Source organism: Cyprinus carpio, chromosome A9 (genome assembly GCF_018340385.1).
Source record: "Cyprinus carpio isolate SPL01 chromosome A9, ASM1834038v1, whole genome shotgun sequence".
Lineage (NCBI taxonomy): Eukaryota > Metazoa > Chordata > Actinopteri > Cypriniformes > Cyprinidae > Cyprinus > Cyprinus carpio.
This window is the reverse complement of record NC_056580.1, coordinates 29,515,178-29,539,068: the sequence shown is the minus strand read 5'-3', so window position 1 is coordinate 29,539,068 and position 23,891 is coordinate 29,515,178. Positions and strand designations below refer to the sequence as shown.

The 23,891-nt window shown below is 32.6% G+C and overlaps 1 pseudogene; it reads left to right on the top strand.

Annotated features, from left to right (window-relative positions):
- Positions 1 to 1,238: 1,238 nt before the first annotated feature.
- LOC109063637 lies at positions 1,239 to 23,314 on the top strand (annotated as a pseudogene).
- The last annotated feature ends 577 nt before the right edge of the window (positions 23,315 to 23,891 follow it).

The window sequence follows — 23,891 nt, the reverse complement described above, 5'->3', positions numbered from 1 at the left end:
TTAATGTCTAATGTTTCACTTTAATACACTACCGGTCAAAAGATTATTAAAAATGTACCTGTGTGCCTTTGACCACCTTCTGCAGTTTTTACAGAGGATTTGTTGACTAACGATCTGAAAAGAATGTAATTGAACAACAGTTAGTGTGATCAACTTTTTATTCAATTAAAAAAGTGTGTATCAATAAAAAACTGTGTGCCTTTGACTAAAATAAAAAGAATTATTAATATAACTAATAACTAATAACATAAATACTACTACTAATAATAATGTAAATAAATAAAATAAATGCACATAATTATATGCATAATACAAAATGTAAATAAATAAAAATTCAAAGCCTTAGAAAAGAAATTACATATGTAAATATATATATATATAATATATATATATGATATATATATATATATATATATATATATATATATATAATATATATATATATATGGTCTAGTCATATAATTAGAATATCATCAAAGTTGATTTATTTACTGAATTCCATTCCAAAAGTGAAATTGTATATCATTCATTGATACAACACAGCTGATATATTTCAAATGTTTTTTTTAGATTTTGATGTTTATAACTGAAACTAAGGGAAAAATCCCAAAGTCAGTAGTACTCAGAAAATTTGAATTGTGAAAAGGTTCATATTGAAGACACCTGGTGCCACACTCTAATCAGTTAATTAACTCAAAACACCTGCAAACCTTTAAATGGTCTCTCAGTCTAGTTCTGTGGGTACACAATTGGGGGGAAAAATGCTGAATTTACGTTTCCAAAGATGACCATTTACCCTTGCAAAGGAGGGCAAGACACAAAAAAGGGCATTAAAAGGGGTGTTTTCACAGGCTCTTTTAAACACATTAATAGAAGCGGGGGGAAGGGAAAAGATTTGGTAGAAAAAAAAAAATGTACAAGCAATGGGGTAAGCACCCCGGAAGGTTGTGAAACAAAAACCCCTTCAAAAATGTGGGGAGATTCACAGAGTGGACTGCAGCTAGTCAGTGCTTCAAGAACCACCACAGACATGCAAGAAGGGGTTTCAGCTTGATTCCTTGTGTCAACCCTCTTTAACAAAGACAGGTAGGCTTTCTTAAAAAAGCCCTGGGCTGCTGGTGGCCAAAGTTATGTGCTCTAGGAAAAAAATTTTGCTTTTCCCTTTTAAACGGGTCCCAAGTCGGGAAGAGAGGAGGCACACAATCCACGGTTGAGGTCCAGTTAAAGTTTCCACATTGATGGTTTGGGTGCCATGTCTCTGCTGGTTGGTCCACTGGTTTTCTGAGGTCCGGAAACAAGGGATCCGGAATTTTAGAGCCCTCAGCTTCCTGCTGTGGCCCAAATTTTACCCCTTTCTTTTCCAACAATTTGGCACCTACCATGCCAAGAAGTCTGGAAGGAATGGTATCCCGTTCAATTGGCCACAAACCCCTGCCTTAACCCCCCAAAATTCTCCATGTCACCGCATTGCGGGGGAAGGGGCAAAAGGCCCCAAACCAATTTTCCGAATACTAAATTTTGGGGGATTTTCCTTAGTTGTCTTTTTAATCAAAAAAATTAAAAAAATAAACATTTGAAATATATCAGTCTGTGTTAATGAATAATATAATAATTTCCTTTTAAATTAATTAATAAATCCATTTTTGTGGTATTCTAATTTTTGCCAGCCCTGTATATATATATATTTAAAAATTTAAAATTTAAAATTAATTTTAAAAAAAATTTTTTTGGATGTGAAGTTTTTGTTTTAAAAAGTTTATTTTTTTTGTTTATGCCACCCAAAGGGGACCTTTTAATTTTTTTTTTAAATCAACAGGTTTTATTAATTAGAAAGTCAGAAAAAATGTGAAAAATATTGTGTTGGGCTCGTTGATATATAAATGCCATTGCTGTTTTTTTAATACAGACATCATACATACATACTAAAAAGTAAATTTTAAATCAGACTGTCCCAAACAAGAGATTATTTCACAGCAGGCATTTTTTTCTGTCATTTTGTGTTTTTAAACCAAAGCCCTTGGGCAAACCCCCAAAGGCCTTCAGTGAAGTCTTCATGTTTATTCCCCCCCGCCAAAAATGAGCTCGCAGATGTGGCACCATTACTGAACTTCTGAGACGCAAAAGGGCATAATGCTAGTCAAAAGGGCAGACCAATCCACTTATTTGGGAAAAATTTTATTTTTTTCATAAACCTCGTGCTTTTTTAAATGAAACTGAAGTGTTTTTCCCAATTTAAAAATGAAAAGGCTTTCCTTTTTCTGAAACGACACATTAGGGTTTTTTAAAAGTGCCGTCGGGGCCCGCCTAATGGCCATTAAGGGCGATGCTTTTTTTTCCCTCAACAAATAATAAAAATACCCTGTTTCTTGTTCCCGAATTAAACATCACCCTTTACTGACGTCCCTTGAAATGCATTAATCGAAATTTCATTTCGCCATTCAAAAAAAAAAAAAAAAAAAAAAAAAAACCAGGAAAAGGGGGTCCCCCCGCCACATTTATCAAAAAATTAAAAACTAAAACTTTTCACGCCAGGAATGCCGCTGAGGAATTAATACAACCCCTTTTAATGAGTCCATTTAGGTTCACATTACAGGCCATATCTATCAAAAAACCAAAATACTGTAAAACCCCAAAAAGAAGAAATAAAGCAAAACCCATTTTCACAACAGTTTGATAAAAAAAAAGATTTTAGCTTTTTTTTTGGATAGTGGAAGGGTGGGTTCTTGAAAATTTGTGAATTATTATTTTTGAGGGTTTTTTTGTCTTTTCATTTTTTGTGAGAAAAATTATTTTGCAGATTTCAAATGTTGGATATGTTCTACCAAAAAAAAATAAATAGAATTAATAAATATTTTAGTGAAGATTTCTTTGATTGATTGTGTTCAACAATAAATACATAAAAAAATAAAAAAAAAAAATAAAATATTTTAGCGCAGATTTCAAATGTTGGTTGCGCTCAACCAATAAAACTTTTCGAAAACAAATGCAGGCTCAAACTAATATGCTTTTAATAGATTCATAATTCATTGTTTTTTTTTCCAAATAAAAGAAATACAGTAATGCTTTAAAAGAAAGAGAAAAAAATCTAAGAGTGTAATTCATAATCTTGCATTTAGTTTTTTTTTTTTTTTCAAATACAAAATATTTGTAAAACTTTTATTATTATTATTTTTTTTTAATATTTTAATAAACATGTATTTTTTTATTTGTAATGTTCTAAGGAAAACATAAAAAGAAAAACAGGAAAATTAACATTTATTTACTCATGTTGTTAAAAAAAAATAATAATAATAATAATTGGCCATACAATGAAAATAAAAGAGGTCCAATGGTCTTCAAAATATCTTCTATACAATTCAAAATATCTTTTCTTATACTACAAAATGTGACAACTTCCCCAATCCAACATATGTAAAATATGTATACATGTAAAATACTAATTCCTGAGAACACAGTTCAAATCGGCCTTCTTTACTGTGACTCTTGTCAGTGTGGATTTTATTGCATTTATTCAACAACTACAGCAAAAATATGACAATGGAATTTTTTTAAGATAAACAGAATTCACAAACTTTATTCTTACGACAAGAGAAAACGAGCATGACCTGAAAAGCTGCTATTTAATATGATCTGGTGACAACTAGCCCCAGTTTACATGCAATGATTCTGTTAAATAGCTACTAACTTATGATAACATTTCCATAAAGGCATTCTCTTGGAAATCTGCAAACCTCACTAGTTTCCTTAAATCACCCACTTATGACTTTATTTCTCATTGAACACTATTAGGAAGATCAGAAGTGGTACAGTGTGTTGACACTGAAATAATGAGGAAAATTCATTGTTTTTCCTCTTAGTCCTCCTGTTAGAGTAAAACAGCTCTGCAGCGCCACCATGTGTTCATAATGTGATGATGTTCTTCATACTAAACCCTCATTAGCCACAATGAGCTAAATAAACTTTGTTCATCAGCAAAGGATGTACATCTCAGTTAATATAAATATATATTTAAAATGGCAGATAATTATGATCAACTGCTGCACCACAATAACATACAAATGGAAACGAATAGAAATGCACCTTGGCAACTAGCTGAAATAGAATAAGGATTGAATTATCATGAAATAATACACATAGTTACATTAATTAATCTGAAAATCAGCCATCTCGTAAACATTTACATTTCAAAATATTATTTGCTGCATTTTTGTGCCATGACAGATCAGGACATTAAAACAACACTGAATGTACTGCATTATTTCAATTTCATAAATTGTATTATTTTCAAATATTATTTTATTTATACTTTTCTTACTCTTCAATTTTCATTTTTAAATTAAACTTATTTCCTTTTTTATTTGTATTTTAAAATATTTTAATTTTAATCTCTTTTTCTTATCATACATTACCAGCCATAAGTTTGGACCAGTGTTTTCACTATACTATTATAGTTTTGTTAATATTTTGAATTAGATTTTATTTTTATTTTTATTTTTTTAATTTTTTGTTTTAGTTTTTGTTTTTGTTTTTTTTCTTGCATGTTTGTCATTTTTAATAGTTTTGTTTTTAAATATGTCTGTATAGTTTTTTTATTCATTTTTATTTATTAGATTTAGTTTTAGTTATTTTGGTATCATTATAGGCAACTGTTATAGTTTTGTTAATATTTTGAATTATTTTATTTTTAGATTTTTTTTTTTTTCATAAAAGTTAGAATATTTATGCGTTTTATGTAATTATTTTCTATCTAGTTTTAGTTATTTTAGTAAATCAAGTTAATCTCAATGAAAATGAGTAGGCATTGCCTTGGCAACTAGCTGTAATAAAAATATAAATATTATTTGTTTATTTATTTCTGTTAACGTTTATTTTATTTCAAGTAATGAAAATTATTTTTATGGTTTTAGTTAACCACAATAACCGGGTTTGGACACACCTCATTTTTTTTTTTTTTTTATCTACAATATTTTCCAGATGTTAGAATAATAATAAAGTGCTAAAAGCTCTGAAATGGCACAAATGGGAATGATGTATTGATTGAAAACTTACAAAATGAAGCATTTGCCATATTTGAGCTTCTTCTTTGTCTAGATTGCAGCTCTTTAATTCACACGTTTGATGCATACTTGTTTATAAATTATGCATTATTATTTCTCTCTCTCTCTCTCTCTCTCTCTCTCTCTCTCTATATATATATATATATATATATTATATATATATATGTATTATATATATATATATATATATATATATATATTCTTTATAGTCTCTTATATTTGTTTGTTTACTCATTAAAGGTAATTTTGTGAGTGCAGCTGTAAGTTTGAAGCACTGCACATGATCTTTGTTCATTTTATTGCACATGATGAGACGTGTGTGGTTTGCAGAGGAACGTTCAGGAGACAAAGCACACTATAGCAAAAATAATGCACAGAAACATATGATGGCCTAAAGGACTTCTGTTTCCGTCATCAATGTACGAAACATGTTTTAGCCTGCGGTTAAATGTGTGACTGATCCCAGAGCTAACAGTCTGACTTCTATAGATTGTTTTAGCATGTGATTATTACTGAAACAATTAAGAAAGAAAAGAGAAGAGAGGTGCAACAGCTGATGTAATAAAAGTTTGAAACTGAAGACTGATTATCCTCATTTAGAGGCTGAATGTTGCCTGAGCTGCAAGTCTTACTCAGTCTCAGACTGAGGGGGTCAGAAAGCTTTGGTCAGTGACCGGTTAGTCACAAGAACGACCCGCCGAGCGACAGCAAAGAACCTGAGGAATTCAAAAACTTCAGAAACACTCAAAACCAACTACAAATAGAAATACATAAGTATATGTTTGACAATAATGAATGAATGAATAAATGAATGAATGAATCGATAATAAATAAATAAATTAATAAATAAATAAAAATTAATTAATCAAAGTTTGTTAGGTTAAAAAAATAAAATAAAAGATAAAGTGTTGAAAATGAAGATTATTATAACATTTTGTAGTTTTTAATTTAATGCAATGACATTCGTACATAAGTGTTGTGTGTATTTACTCATTAATAAATATTAAATTAAATAAAATATCAATATTAGACACAAAAAATTTAACTTAAAAAAAAACACCACATTAAAAATTTACTAAAATTTAAATGAAATCTATAAAAGTATTTTTAAAAATATATATAAAAAATAAAAATATAAAATAAAAGCCAATTAAAAATATCATTAAATACTACAATAGTATATGTACAATACTAAAATAACACTGTAATACAAATAAACATGATTCAATGGTCCAAATCTACTTTGGAGGGTTGAAATAAAAATAAAAATCAATCAATCAATAAAAAATAAAATCAGAAAATACAGAAATACAAGCTAACTCAAAAATGACTAAATAGTGTATAAATAATACTAAAATAACTCTGTCATAGATTAAATGAGATTCAAGCATCCAAATACTTTTCTGGGGCTGAAATACTAAAATAAATAGAACTTAATAAAAATAAAGATAAATAGTAATATGAAACCATAAAAAAAAAAAAAAAATCTAATAACATTACTAAAACTTAAACAAAAGTTTTAATTGAAAATAAAAAGCTAATTCAAACATCAATAAACACTATAATAGTACATAAATAATACAAAAATAAGACTACAATACATTAAATGTGATTTAAGTGCATGTCAAACACTTTTAGGTCACTTTATCTGCATCCGTTTCTTTTTTCCTGACTGAACCTGAATCATATGAGTTATGCATAAGAATATTTCTCAGAAACTGATTTCAAAACCATCCTTTGATATTAGCTTTAAAAAATCAGTTCATCAGAAGGAAACCCACATGTATATCTCTCATACCCGGGAAATTGTTTTATCTGCTCTAGATGAGTTGAATCCATTGAGGAACGTTTCCTCGGGGCTTTTGAGCGGCATTAGAGCAACAAATAGTTTCTCTGTGTCAGGTGAATACCACGGGAAGGCCGTAATAATCCTCCCATGTTCGAGCTGGCCAGAGCATATAAAGCACTGATCGGCTTGAGATCTGTGAAAATGCATGTGATGTGTGGAAGGAAAGCATTATAGACCGATACGCTCAGAACCGCATGTAATCCTTAAAAACACAATTATTTGTGATTAGTAACGTGCTGCGGCAGCTGAGGGAGACTCTGAGAAACTTGAAGCAGACTGTATAAGATCCTGCAGATATGAGGAGATCGATTGTGTTGGCTGTGATTTACAGTCTGGGATGGATTTACCTGACCGAGGCTCAGTTTCCCCGAGTCTGCTGCACCGTGGAGGCCATCGTGTCCAAAGAGTGCTGTCCCGCACTGGGATCGGATCCGGAGAACGTGTGCGGGGTTCTGTCCGGCCGCGGAAACTGCAGCGATGTCCATGTGGACTCCAAACCCTGGGGAGGACCGTACAGGTTAAGAAACGTGGACGACCGGGAGAGATGGCCGACTAAGTTTTTCAATCGGACCTGTCGATGCTTCGGTATGTAAAAGAATAATATTCTGACTTATGACAAATTTTAGAAATTGTTATGACTGTTTGGATACTTATTCAGGTTATTCAGTATGACATACCTGGAATATCAACCTGAAATATATACAAATACCTATATATATATTAGAAATTAATAAAAATCAGATATATAGGAACTATGTATTGACAATATATATATATATATATATATATATATATATATATATATATATATATATATATATATATATATATATATATATATATATATATGTATATATATAATACATAAAAATATAATGTAAAGTTTATAATACAAATGTATTATAAAAATACATAAAAGTATCCATATATGTGTGTGTGTGTGTGTGTGTGTGTGTGTGTGTGTATATGAATAATTTTTATATTGTGCCTTTGTATTATATACTTCACAATATATATTACGCTCAGGGCCTCCCTTAATTCTATAGTATCTTTGAAGCACGATCTAAAAATGTTGTCCACCCATATATATATACATTATAAAATATGGTATATACAACTTTTTTTAGCATAACATTTGGTCCCCTTTACTTACACCAACATATTATAAATCTAAATTGGAATAATTCATAAAATTATATTTTTAGTTTTTATTATTTTTCTAATTCATGTAATTGTATGCTACACACACACACACACACACACACACACACCACACACACACACACACACACACTCATATAGATATATTATATATATATATAATATATATATAATATTAAGACATATTATGTATTTTAAATATATAATGGAAACTCGTAGATAATACACAAAGGCACAATATTAATTATTCATAAAGAAGTTGTCTATATTATATTTCAGAATGTTTTAAACAGTGTTATTATTTAAATTTCATAACTTACCCATTTTTTAAGCTTTAAAATATTTTTTTATACTTTTAAAAAAAAAAATTTGGGAATAAATAAATTTAAAATTTTTTTTTTAAATTGAAATTAATATCCTTTAACAACATATTTCAATCAAGTGTGTCCCAATTTTTTGACTTTAGCAGAGTAAAAATCCCTCCCCTTTCGCCTGTAGTAAAGAGAAGGGCAGAGACCCATATCTAGGATCTGAATATCGCGAGGGACACTTTGCTGTAGCCCGCGTACTCTAAACTATAAACATTTATTTCTTCTTTTGCTCTTTGATTTCTACAGGTAACTTTGCTGGTTATAGCTGTGTCGAGTGTAAGTTCGGCTGGACGGCGGGGCGAGCTGTGACCAGCGCCGAAGCTCCCGTTGTGTGAGGAATGACCATTCACGGCTCAGAGCTCTTCAGACTGCAGGAGTTCCTGGGCGTTCCTGGATTCGGCACGCGCCAAAACAACACCCGATCCACCGATACCTGATTCACGGGTCATAAGCCACAACAAGCAGCCCAACTTGGCTGGCCTACTGGGACCGCAAAACGGCCAAACTAACCGCCCGCATTCAGCAACATCTTCTCCATCCTAGGCTTCTTCGTCTAGCAGCACTAATTATACTCTGTCCGAGACACATTTACTAGGTTGAGAGCTGTGAACACTGGGACTCACACGGTTTTCGCGAAAGCTTGATTAAATGATTGACAATTCCTCTGAAAATGAGTGACGAAGAAAAACGGCCACAAAATCTTCTTAGGGATTTCAAAAGCGGTTGGTTTAAATTTGTGAAGAAAAACTATCGATGCATTTAAAAAAAAATTTTACATCATTGAGCTGCGACAATAGTTTAGTCTATTTATTATTCAGCTTCCTAATGATTTTCGGGTAGAGATTTTTCGTTAATCAAATTACAACATGGGATTAAGTGTCTGGCGAATATTAAAGCGCTAAAATCTATATTATTTTTTTAGTACAACAGTAAGTCTCTGTTAACGCAGCATTTGTTGTACAAAAAAAAAAAAAATGAAGAATTGTTTTCAATTTTTAATTTCCTTTCATTTTAAAAGATTAATGTTTTTATGGATCCTCTTTGATTAAAATCATTTTTTGATAATATAATCTGTAATTAAATGCTAAATCAGAAGAATTACAACAGAAAACACAGAATTTCTAGGAGACAAAAAAATAAAAAACAAAATAAAAGATTCACTGGGCCCCTATTATTGTAAAAAGTGATGCTAATTACTGTATTAAATGGTTAGAGTTTCAAGAAATAATTTTGATTAAACATGCATTTTGATTATTAAAATTTATTTAAACCATTAAATCCAGAAAAATGTAAACTGAAAAATTGAATTTGGGAAAGATAATTCAAGAATTTGTAAAAAAAATAAAACCAATTTCCAGTGGGCCCTAATAATTTTTATTTTTTTGTTAAACTTTTGATAAAGTCTTTCTTAATAGATCTTGTCTAAGTTTCTAAGTACTAACTTCCAATTTTTAGTAATTAAATTGATTAGACATGCTTTTTTGATTAATAAAATGCAACTGAAATGGTGAAAACGGTATCCAGAAATATTTCAAAATATGCTGTTAACTACTTAGTATGTTTATGTTAAATATATAAGATATAATATATGCTATAAGTATAGTATTAATTAATATACATTTAAAAGGTTTATGAATGCACTTCATTCGACATGCCTTTCTGATTATCAAATTTGTATTTAATGCAAACTTTTACAATATAAATCCTATAGCCACACACACACAAAATACATACACACACAAAATAAAATGGAGTCTAATGAGACGATTAGAGTCAGCAGGTTACGTTATTGGCAAAATTTTGTGCATTTTGTGGTTGGCTTCAATCTCGTGACGTAGCTTTTAACGCTGTCCTTGTTTCTGGCAGGTCCATGACGTCTCTTTAAAGCCATTGACTTTTCTCCCGCCAAGGCCCCATGCGTTCATCAACCTGGCACAGATACCATACTGCTCAGCTCTGGAGGGAGATGCTACAGTCATCTGATCAAGCCTTCGCTTCGTTTTCCCCCAACTGTATTTCTCATCATCATCTAATCGCTCTAGAGGCCCCTCACCGACAAGAGGACAATACGAAGCCAGTTTCTTGCAATATAGTTCTTGGCCCATACATCTTAAACACAATGTCCGGTATTAAAGGAAACCAAGCTTCTGTAACACAGATGTCAAAACCAGGGGGGCCAGAAAGCTTAACTTATTTAAGCTGAATGTAAATGTTGCATTATATCCAACTATATTATACTTAAAAGGAATCAAGGTCATGGCAAAATGTGGGTCATTAATTTGGTCCATGGATTGACCTTTGATGTTATCCCTGCAGGTTTTTTTCTGAAATATAAAAACATTTAAAAACAACTGGAATAATCATTTCAATTTTTAAGAATTAATTTAATTTTGTGATAGTAAGCATTGTGATATTTTGGCATACAAGTGTCTGGTTCAAATTATCAAATTTAAAATCATTGTTGAAAATGATCAATAGTCCTGGCCACATATATTTTCATATAATTTAACAACCAATCCAATAAGTAAAAAAAAAAAATTATAAAACTATTAATTTCTTTCTAAAAAAAAAAACAATTTTAGCAGTATAACTAATTTCAACTTTATTTAATTTTTCAACTTTAAGATTTTAAAAACTTAGTTGAAATGATTGATCAATTTGCTTATGTAGCATGTAAATAAAACAAAGATTTAACTAAAAATACTAAATTCTTTGCATTATTTTGTGAAATCTTACAGCAATTTACAGCAAAATCTTTACTTTAAATGTACTTAAATATTACAATTTACTTAATATTACTTAAACATTTACGCAGCAGCTGCACTTAAGTTTTTACGTTGAAGTATATGAGTTTTTTACAGTGTTATAGTGCCTTAATGTATAAGTTTATAGTGCATTTTATTCTGAGAAATATCATGAGCTAGAATCGATATTCCTCTTCTTCTGAACACTTGAGTGAATCTATAGGTTTTCCAGAACAGAAGAAACGGATATTTTCTTCCCATCATAGAAACTCACAGGTAATGAGAACTTCGCCGTCCCGTACTGGAACTTTGCGACGGGACGGATGGAGTGTGACGTGTGCACAGACTCTCTGCTCGGAGGACGGGACCCCAGTGACCCGACCCGTATCAGCCCTCGCTCCAGGTTTGCCCGCTGGGGAGTGGTGTGTGACAGGTACGTTTTGCTGGTTAGGTATAGCAGATAGACATTCAAAAGTAGCTGTGTAAAATTCTTAATGAATTGAATTAAATTTAATATGAAAAAAAAATAAAAAAACAATGACCAGTTTTTTGGAGGCTTTTTTTATGTGGGTCAAAGACGAAAACTGGTTTAAGCATTAAAACAATAAGTGTAATACTGCTTTGAATTGTTGTTGCAATAAAAAAAAAAAATTAAAAAAATCTGTTTAATTTAATTGCAATTTTGTTTTTGTATTTCCGAGCAAAAAATAAATATCATACATTTTTCCCTGATTTACAGAAGAGACCCAACTAAAATTCATTCAGTGTAACATCTCATCAGGCATCTTGACAACAAAAATCAGTTTTATGACATATTCAAAGACTACATTGCTTCACCCCAAATCTAATTAGTTGTATTTTCATTGTTAAATTTGCCTCTACCCTATCCTAGGTTTTGCCCATTTTGTCATTAAGAATTTTTTTTACTCATTTAAAACACACTCAAATTTTAAATATGCTCCCATATAGATATAATATATATATATATATAGATATATATATATATATATATATACTATATATATAATATATATATATATATATATTGTATATATCAGAATAAGCATGTGGTTTTGATTTTTTACATAATTTGTGTTACCATGAATGAAAATGTAATAATTATTTTCAACCAAATGTTGAACATTTATTCTGCTCCAAAAACTTATTTTGAAACCAAGTGTTGGAAAAAAAAACCTTAAAAACGACCACGTTACTTTAATTTAATTGTGCTTTTCTGTGGACATCAAATCACTTTTGTAAATTTATTTTGAAGGCGGACTGATGGCTAATGTCTTTGTACCGCATGTGTGAAACGGACGTATATATATTCCCTAAAAAAAAACGCGTATCTGCTGTCTTTGACTTCACATGTTCATTAGTCACTAGGAGGAAGAAAAGGCAAAACAGTGAAAGATTATTGATTATTTCATTTTCAGATGAAGTAAAAATAGCATAAAATTTTTAAAGGTATTACAAAATAATAGGAAGGAGGATGGATTAATAAATGTCATAAGGGGGCATCACCGCCAGAACATCACCCCTTGCTTTTAGTTTTCTAAATTTCAGTAATTTTATTGTCAGCTTTTGTCAATTTCATTAGTTTTTGATTTCAAATATTTCTATTTACTTTTTTTCCTGTTTAAATGGTTCATAATTTTAGTAGCTTTAAATTTATTTTAGCCAACATTATATTGCAAGCAAGTTTTTTTGTGATTTAAATTTTGATCTAGATATTTAGCATTTGAATTTTTTTTTCAGTATATGAGTTGGAATTGATTACAATGATATTTTTAATAGTTTTAGTAGTACAATCAAGAATATACAATTTGTATCATTGAGCATTAATTTTCCTTTAATAATTTAGTTGGCAAATGGTCAGGTGTATATTTTTAGTATTATTGAGAATTACTATTATAGTTTTTTGTTATTTCATGATTAAGATTTTATTTTTAGGAGTTTTTCTGCTTTCATGCTAATTTTAGTTAAAGTTTTTTGTTTTATTGTGTGTTTTTGTCATTTTTAATTCTTTTTGTTTGATTTTACAAACATTTATGTAGTTTTACATTTTTATTTCAGAATTTAGTTTTAATTATTTTAATTACATTCAAGGTCAAAGCTAAATGAAAATGAGAAATGTTGTCTTTGAATGCTGAAATAAATAAGTTTGACTTTTATTTTCACATTTGCTTTCAGGTTTAGGTAACAGTGTATTTCATTTTCCAACACTAATGACTTTTATTTATTTATTTATTGAAACTACTAAATAACTTCTGTCCAAAGCAACAGTTAATGGCAGCATTTTTTTTATTATTTTTTTTTTTTTTTTTGTGTTGTCATTTACACATTCTATATTTTATTTCAGATTTATTGCAATTGCTGAATAGATTACTTTTAATAGTTTACATTAACAAAAGCAAGCACTGTAGGACAAATTGTGGAATTTGAATTAGCATGGGCCTTAAATTTAATAAAAACTGACATTTAATGACAAAATATGCTTTAAACCAATTATAAATAATGGCTTTCAGACAAGCGTATGAATGATATAAAGTAAACAAATTTGCTTTACTATATAATATATAAAAATTGGCAGAACTATACAAAAATTAACAAATGATTAATATCACGCCAACTACAATAATTCCATTTTAAAGATGTCTAATTATCTCAAGTAATCTTCAGAAACTGACAGTTGACTTGTCTTTCGCACTAACTTGCGTTTTGTTGGGAAACTAGACGCGACATCAATCTTTTCTCAATGCACCAGCTAGGTTTGACAATGGGATCTACGATAAAACATGAGTGACCCCCTGAGTAGTGCACTTACTAGCTAAAGCTAAGGAGGCTCCTGCTGCATCAGCACTGATGCGCAGATTCATGCCAGCATGTAACATCACACAATGACGTGCAATCTTTCCTATTCAGTCTGGATGAGTATAGACCCGTCTGGTGACCTTGTGTAACGGGACTGGCAGTCGAGGGATCTGCTGCGGCGAGAGGAGTCATGGAGAGCACTAATGTGACTTTTGCCACGGGCACATTGAACGACGTTAGACAGCTGCCTGTGACCCCTCATGAGACTTTGACAGTCGGCACCGTAACTTTCACCAACTCCAGCTTCAGCTTCAGGTGATAGGCAGTTTCCCCCCCAAAAACTCAGTCTTAAAGGAACAGTTCATCTACAGAACATAAAATCTTTAGTCAGCTTTTAGCCAGCCCCTGCATCCGATCATTGTCATTTTTTTTCATTGTGCTTTCCAATGGCATATAACGCAAATGAGGTTATTTATAATGTCAAACTAAGTAAGATATATTCTATGTCTATCTCTATTAATATAAATCCAATGATGTCCAAGATCTTTATTCAGGCAACATGTCATGTTTAACGCACAATAATTATTTTGACTGACAGAACAAACACCGACGGTCGAACATCCGCTATAATCACTTATGAAGCCTGTTTCTTACTGTATGTAGAATAAAAGAAAAAAAAAATAATAAAAAAAAAGCATACATTCTAAGGCCTCTAAGATATGTGAGATGATGCAAAATGTTGCTGTGAAACCGTGTTGCAGCACTAAATCTACGGGCTATGCCATTCTTTGTCGTCTGATTGATAGTTTAGGGCAGTTTTTTATACAGTCGAAGTGTTAATTGTATGTAAAAGTCTCAGCTTCAGGCTCGTGCTTCTATGGGTCTTTTTGCTGTCTAACTCTTTGATGTTTTGATCCCACACCCAGGTAAAGGTCAGAATAAGCTGGGCAGTAATATCTTCTAGATGAACACTATCAGGGGACTGGAGCTGAAGCAGCTCAGGCTTTACGTGCGGCGTTGATTCTTCCATTAGTAGTCTCAAATCTGATCATCAGGATCGTTTGATGATCGTTTGTTTTTTCGCAGAAGCTTTACGATTTGGCAACATGTCGGCTCAGGGCGGTAGGTAAGATCTTCACAATCCTCCGTAGAACATCTCACATGCTTCTGAAGAGCCTTTATTCTTCATCACTCAATCAACTTTGCATTGCATTGCATTATATGTTTGGATCATTTCAATGCACCTCTAAGACATATTATGGGAGATATGGAGAGCGACGACTGATATTTATATCAGTTTATGTCAAGTATCTGTTATAAGGTTATAAAATCTGGGATTGATTTACATTACACGGGGCATCAGAATTTCATCACTTTTTGTCCATATAAACATCAGCATCTGCCCCAAATTGCATATTTTTGCTCATTTTGGGCCTCTGGATAAAACTAAGTGTGTTTACCTCCATATTCACACTATATCTGAGCTGTAAAATCCTATAAAAACAAAACAGTTATGCACACTTTTTTTTAATATTTTAAACTATTCCATTTTAAAATGAGGATATTTCTGACTTTACAGGGTTAAGTTTGATGTCTGTGAATTAGTTTTGGAGTTCAATTCAATTGAATTCAAATTTATTTGTATAGCGCTTGTCACAGTACACAGGTTTCAAAGCAGCTCTTTACAGAAAATGCATGTGTCTACAAAGTTTTGTTCTGCCTTTCCTTGAAGATACGCTCTAGAAGGATACGACAACCATACGGTGAGCTGGACAGCTCTGTGTCGCAATCTGTCACAACCTGGTGCACCTGTCCTCAACGGGACCAGCGCTCTGTCCCACTCCGCTCGCCAAGCGACCCAATCTTTCTGGTAACCATACAAGACAACATTAAAAATGACAGTAACATCACGGTGTTCAGTCTGCATGAACTTTGATTCTCTCTTGCGGCCGAACAGGTGCTTCATTGCGCCTTCACGATGCGCATATTTGAGGAATGGATGCGACGTTCAGTATGATGGAAAACGCGCCAGCTTGCCGGATGAGATGCGACCCCTATCGGCAACACAACCGGCATTATAACATGGTTCCCTTTTTTCCCACCTGTGACCAATGATGAGATCTACATCACATTCTGAACAGCTGGGCTATTCTACTTACGCGTTGTTGAACTTGAAGGTAAGCCAACATGCTGTCAATGCATATATATTATAGGAATAATTTACCCCACAAAAAATGGTGCAAATTCTATCAGTGTGCTTACTTACCCATAACAATGCATATGCTGAATCATTTGAAGAACACTCCACGGCTGTGCAGCTCCAAAAAAAGACTAAAAGCATCATGAAGGCACCATAAATTGGTCATCATTTGAAACTGTTGTTTGCATGTAAAAGTGGTTACGACCCGCACCCCACCCGAAGAAATGATTTTTTACAAAAACTGCTTTTAATAAACGCAACACTGAGTTGCATTATAAACATTTTGAAGTGTGCATAAGGCAGTTTTTAATATATGTCAGCGTTTTACCAACATTACGTTTATACCGTAATTTCTTGTTGAAATATAAACCACGGTGGCTAAAACAAGTTTTCATGACAGAATTTAATTCAAACCTGTATTAATGAAGACAACCTGCAGATTGAGTTTAAATAGAAATGAATATAATAATACATTTATCAAAGTATTACTGAATGGCTTTTCTGCAGGTAAATGTAACATTACGTTACTTTGTTTGAAAACACGGCTGAAACAATACTTGAGCGATGCATTTCAGTAAGTTGCTTCTGTTTCTTTCACACCTGGATTTGTCATTTCTGTTTATTTAGTTTTGTAGCTAGTAAGGAGAAATAGAAGCGCTACAGCAGACTGTAACACGACACATTTAAAGAGCGTTAAAGCCATCGTGTATTGTTTGAATTTCGCTATAAAACAATCGATATCGTCAAGCAGTCCTAGCATCCACACAGCTGAAATGTTATTAGCTGGTTTGTGTCTTCTTTGGCCTGAGTTTTAGTTTCATTCAGGGTTGCCAGGTTTTCACAACAAAACCCATCCAATTTCTAGTGATGTTATGTTCAACACGGAAACTCCGAAGCTTGTATCAAAAAACAAACAAACATCACATTTCACATTGAAGCACTGTATTGGAGCTTGATTCGTTTTGAGAAAAGCACGTGTACATTTTTTTAAAATTTATATTTATAAATTTTGGAAAACGCTTGAATAGGCCTAGGGGGTGTTTATGTGAACAGAGAGCCGGAATGCGGTTTTCATAGATGGCATTCGGAACAGATCCTTATTAATAAATAAATTAAATAAGGTACAATTCTGTGTAAAAAAAAGTCAAAATTGTAACTCAGAATTTCGAGATATAAAAATCGAGAAAAAAACTGAACTGTGAGATAAAAAAAAAAAAAAAAAAAAAAAAAAAAAAAAGAAAAAAAAAAAAAAAAAAAAAAAAAAGTAGTATTTCACGGCGGGGGCAAAAAATGAATGAAAAAAAAAAAACAAAAAAAAAATGTAAACATGGAAATTGTGAGAAATATAATCAATTCTGCGATTCTTTATCTCACAATTGAAATTAAATGAAATTAAAATGCATTTTTCAGAATTGTGTGTCTTTATCTCACAATTCTGAGTTTATATTGCAATAGCAAGAGAATAAGTCTTTTTTTATTTTTAATTTTTTTATTCCGTTGTGGTAACAGGCTTCCATATGTAGTAAAAAAATCTGTGTAAAATCTACATATAAAAATAACACCATATAGGTCTGGAACAACATGAAGGTGAATAAGCAATGACAGAATTTCATTTGGCACAACTATCGTCGTTTTAACAATATGATCATGACTCTGAATCTACATGCCTCCAGGTGTATGATACACGTTCGGTAGGTGATATTTCAGTGCTGTGTGTGTGTGTGTGTGTGTGTGTGGTTTTGCCCAGAATAACAGACAACAGACCGGCCGTGTTTTCTGCTGGTCGGGGCACCACACGGGGGGGAGTAGATATTCCTCGGTCTATGCTCCTGCTGCTGGCTCCTGTTCGGTGCTGTACGTGGCAGCGGAGGAGAAAGCGCGAGTTCGAGCCTCTCTGAACACCGAGTTCACAACATACAAAATACACAGAGGAAGCATAGTTCACATCGCACAACACACGCTCCAGGACACAATCACACACACATCAGCGGCTCCGTACGCAAATGCCTCATGTTCTGAAATGCTGGCCCATGGGAAGCAGTTCACAGGGGTTTTGGAACAGATCGCAGTGCATGCAGAGTCAAAACAAATGAAGATGATTGACAAATTCAGTAGATCACAAAATCTTTTGATGGTTAGAGAGGAGCAATGATTCAACAGGTCTGCTGAAGTGTATCAGCCCAGCCGCCATGAAATAATCTATAGAATGGCATTTAAACGACATGCAAATGCAAAAGCAACATATTAATACACTACGGTTTTAAAAGTTGCGGGGCTTAGTAAGATTTTTTTTAAAGACATTAATATATATATATAATATATACTATATATATATATATATATATATATATATATATAGATATATATATATATTATAAATATATATTAATATATATATATTTACAGCAATGATGCATTACATTTATGAAAAGTGACAGTAAAGACATTTATAATTTTACAAAAGATATTGGGGGGGTCCTTTCCGTTCCATCTTAAATAAATGCTTTTCAACCTTGTTTTCAAACACATTCGATTGAGAAATGTTTCTTGTGCAGCATCATCATATTAGAATAAATTTCTGAAGATGCATGTGACACTGAAGACTGGAGTAATCGATGCTGAAAAATACAGCTTTGCATGGCAGTCGGATAAATTACAATTTTAAGATGTATTCAACAGAGCAAACAGGTATTTTAAATCATAATAAATATCAGACTTTTTTACAGTATTTTTGAGCAAAATAAATGGCAGCCTTTTGGTAAGCATTCGAGAAAATCTTACTGACCCCAAACTTTTGAACAGTAGGCGTATATCTTTGATTTAATAACTTTGATTAAAACATTGGCCTCATTTTTGTTTGTTGTGTGTACATGTTCTTAATAAAAGGTTAATCATTTACTGTATACATAATTTTCATATTTCTACATTACAAATCATTTTTTTCCTTTACTATGGTAAAGGTCAAATGTCTGTGCCATTAGTTTTAAAGGAACAGTTGACCCCAAAATAAAATTTGACATATGACTAGTGCTCAAGTCTTCTGAAGTCATATGATGCTTTATGTAAAGAAGAGATTAAAATCTGCTGTTTAATATCTTTCTGCCCATTGGAGCTCATAAATCTCATTCATGTGACCGATCATTGAAAACAATGAGATATTTGAGAGTTGTCGGCAGAGAAGATTAACATGAAGAAAAACTTGAACTTCAGCTCTGTTCTCAGACTTTACAGGTTTGACTGTAGGGGCGGAGAAAGCGAAAACAATACAGTGATGAAATGAGGGGAGGTAAATATTGTTTTTTTAGGGAGAAATTAACCCTTATTAAATGTAAATAAACCCTGAACTCTGTCAAACATGTTAAACAACTCACCCACCAGAAAGATTCTTAGAAAATCAGCATGTCCTGCCTCTATCATTTAAAGAAAAATTAAATAACTAAATAAAAAACGGTACTCTACATTTAATAAAATAAAAAAAGGCCATACAAATATTTTAGTATATAATAGTCGTTTGTGGTCTTATGCTTTGTCTAATACACTCTGAAATGAGACATAATGCGTTGTATCACCAGAACAACACACAGTTAAAGATGGAATGAAGGACTTTATCATTTATTCGATGGTGGGCTTTTGATGATATCACAATACAAAAAGTGGAAGGTTTACAAAATGTTTTAGTGGAGATTCACCTGCTGAATTGTCAAATCTTTACAAACAGCAATAAAAATTTTTGATGAATGAGTTTGATGTTTGATGAATTCATGTTTACACACCAAAATCTGTCTTTAATAGACTAACGTGAACGTGAAAAGGAAATTATTCAAGATATGTTAACTCAAACTGTAAAAAAAAAATCAATGAGATTTACAACGAAACTGATGACTGACATTCATGCAAATGAAGCTTGTTGTAACATATCCAGAACATTTCTTCAGTATTTTTTTGAAAACTGTAAATAGTCACCACTTGATGATTTTCTACCATAAAATCATAACAGTTGAGTCCAGACTGAACTCAAAATGACTTAGAAGCCAAGGGGGGGCGGTCAATCTAGCTCTTATAGTGTGTGTTTTCAATGATTGCTTATTTTTAAAATTGTGTCGTGATCTCATAATACTGCTAGTATTCCAGCGTTGTCATCGCCTCATTATTTATGGAAATCTATAATAAAAACAAAGATCATTTGCACATCTTAATATCAAAGAGTATTACATTACATTCTAAAAAAAAAAATCTGGGCTAAAGCAGTTAATTATATCATGAAGCATTATAAAAATGTAAAAAGTGCTAAAAAAATCCCCACTTTCTTAATCAGCATTCGTTGTGTGTGTGTGTTGTGGTGTGGATACTATATATATATATATAAATATACATATCAATCAAGATTTTTCACAACTGGTGTGTTGATAACTAAGATAATAAGAAAAAGTAAATTTCTTATTCGGTAAAATGTTGCCTTTTTAAACCATTAAATCTAACCAAATTTAGTGAGGTATTTGCAAAAATTCTGATTAAGAAAATGATTTTTGCACCATAGGTGTACATATTAATAAGACTAATACTGAAAAGTGCAAAGAAAAAAAAAGCATAGCAGGATTGGCAATAGGTTAAATAAGTAGCACTTAAAAGCTTCTGAGATAAAAAGCAAATAAGACATAATAGAAATCCCAGTCAGTCTTTAATATCCTCCACTGACAGATTCATTATGGACTTTCACGAACGCTGATGTTTTATAAGGGATTAATCACATAAACGACTACCATCCCAAGACTCATTTAGACATAGAAAACATGATTAAAAAACACAGTATCTATATTTTCTTTCCATGGAATGGTATTATTGTTTACAATCATCAACCTTGATACATATCAGCAAACACACAAAAATATTCCTGACACAACATGCTTTAAGCACCTTTGCAATTAAAGAATACTTTGTGCAAATGATTTCAATATAGTATTACCACAGGGGCAACCAAATCTGAAATCTCCTACTGAAACGCTTTGAAGAGATGAAAAACGCGATTAAGATTTCCCACCAACAGGGAATAACTGTGAATCAGACATTTCAATAGCGGTAACATGCTCGGTTTTTTAATATCTCTTACTGGCTTCAACGAGGCTGCATTTATTTGAACCAAACATACAGTAGAAATATCAAGTAAAATTATTATAAATATAAATTTAAAATAGCTGTTTTCTATGTGAATATATGGCTAAAATCTAATTTATTTCTGTGATCAAAGCTGCCATTTTCAGTCATCATTACTCCAGATCTTCAGTGTCACATGATCCTTCAGAAATCCTTCTAATATGCGATTTGCTGCTTGAGAACAACATTTCTGATTATTTATCAATGTTGAAAACAGTTTGTGCTGCTTCCAATATGTTTTCTGTGATACAGTATTATTTTTTCAGGATGCTTTGGATGAATATCGAAAGTTCCAACTGAACACCATCTATATGAAATACTAAATCTTTATAACATTATAAATGTCTTTTCTACTGTCACTTTTGATGCAATTTAATGCATCCTTGATGAATAAAAAGCATTAATTTATAAAAAAGAGAAAACAAAAATCTGACCCCAAACATTTGAACAGAAGTGTGTTCAACCATTGATTTAATCAATTATATGAAGACTGTGTCTAGTGTTTGCATAAAAATGATCGCAGTATAACATGTTAACATAATATGCAAAAAAATGCCTGTATTATTAGTGGCATGAGAACTAAAGTGATTGGGACAGCGATTAACTTAGTTCCCCCTAATTTCTCAGATACTATTCAGATAATCTTTTTAAATTAGTCTGGATTATTCTCTTCGCATTTTCAAGAAAGGCTACACCTGCATTAGAAATGTTCAAATATGTGTGTGAGCAGATTATCGATAAGACCGAACTTCATGATCGGCAAAATATAAAAGCTACATGTGTTGGCAGGTTAAAGGGAAAGCTCAAACAGGTTGCTGGCATTATTTACTCACCCTTTAGCATTGACATTTTTCTCAGAAGACACCACCAAATTAACTTGTAAAGAGTCGGTATGCATTATTTCTTTTACGGTACACAGTCGACTCCAAATAAAAACCATACATGTTTGCATGAGGGTAAGTAAAGAACTTTGGTGTGAACTATGTCCTTTTAAAGAAGGATTTACTCAACCCTCAGGGCCAATCCAAGATTAGGATGATTTTGTTTCCTTTCATCAGATTCTGGAGAAAGTGTAAGCCCTGTGCATCAGTGTCCTCAGCACTGGATGCTCTGCAGTAGTGACTTGGGTTGCCCGTCAGAAATGAGAGTCCACAAACAGCTGATAAACAACATCACAATAATTCCACAAGTAATACACAGCACTCCAGTCCAGTGCAGTATTACCATCTGGTAGAAGACAGAAAGATGAAAAAACATCCAGCAAGAAGTTTTTAACTTTAAACAAGCTCTTCTGGCTAAAAATATAAATGCATCTAATCCATAAGATCACTCCTTACGTTGCAGTGAAAAAGGTGTTTCTGGTGTGGAATCAGGAGAGAAATATTGCACAGATCAAGCACTGTTGTAAACAGCCTTCTAAACTACTATTTTGGCGGGATTTTTGATGCTGAGACGAGACAACAGGTGATGATGCACTTAATTTCACTGCAGGAAGAGTTATTATGGAGTATTGAACGCATCATTTTATTTTAGCCAACAGAGATTGTTGTAAAGTTAAAAACTGTCTTAATTTGTTTCCTGTTTTGGTCTTTCTCCAGATGTTAAAGTGATCGATAACTTGTGGGGAATATACTGTGATGGTTTGTATCATGATGGTTCGGACTCTCATTCTGACGGCACCCATTCACTGCAGCGCATCCATTGATGACGAGACTGATGCAATGCTACCTTTCTCCAAATTCTGATGAAGGAACAAACTAACCTACATCTTTGTTTCAGCAAATGTTCCATTGTCTGGTCTGAAACGACTCCTTTTATCTACTAAAAGTTTAATCTACTATAAACTTGACATCTTTCTTCTATCAGTTGTGTAATGCTTAAGACTCTTTTGAAGATCTTCCATCATGCAGACCCTGATGTTTGGATTAGGAAGTATTGAGTCGGATGTGATCACTGGTCCAGTCTGATATAAAAAACAAAGCAGTCTGTGTGGAGCTCAGCGTGCCCAATTCTCGCAGGGCTCTTTCAAGGCCAGCGCTTCTGGGTTGAAGACCCACAGTCAGCCGTAGGTTGGGCTGGACGATGGGAAGCGAGGGAGGGATTCTTCTGTTTTCTCTGCTTCCTGAATGGGAGCGTCAGTGATGAAGGAGTTTGATTCAGTGACGCTCGTCTCCGTGAAGCCGCTGCCGCTGCCAGAACCGCTGCTCTCGTCATCTGAGAGGCAAAAAGTCAGCTTATGCAGACAGCACAGATGCATCTCCAGATCTGAAAATCTGAACTAATAAAACTGGACCAGATTTTACGCCAAGAGGTCAGAAGTTTGATTATGTAGTGGGTGTGTGATTTAGTCCAAACGCATCGTGACTTACTTGAGTCTTTGACGAAGATGTCCATTGCCGCCATATGCATTCTTGAGTTTGTTGGTTCATCAACCCCTGAGAGCCATGATCTGCTGTCGAATCTGAGTGTCCGGTCTGGAAATGTCAACACTGACCTCCGGGTTATTCGCTTGATTGGTCAGTCCGTCTTTCAAAACCTCAGGAA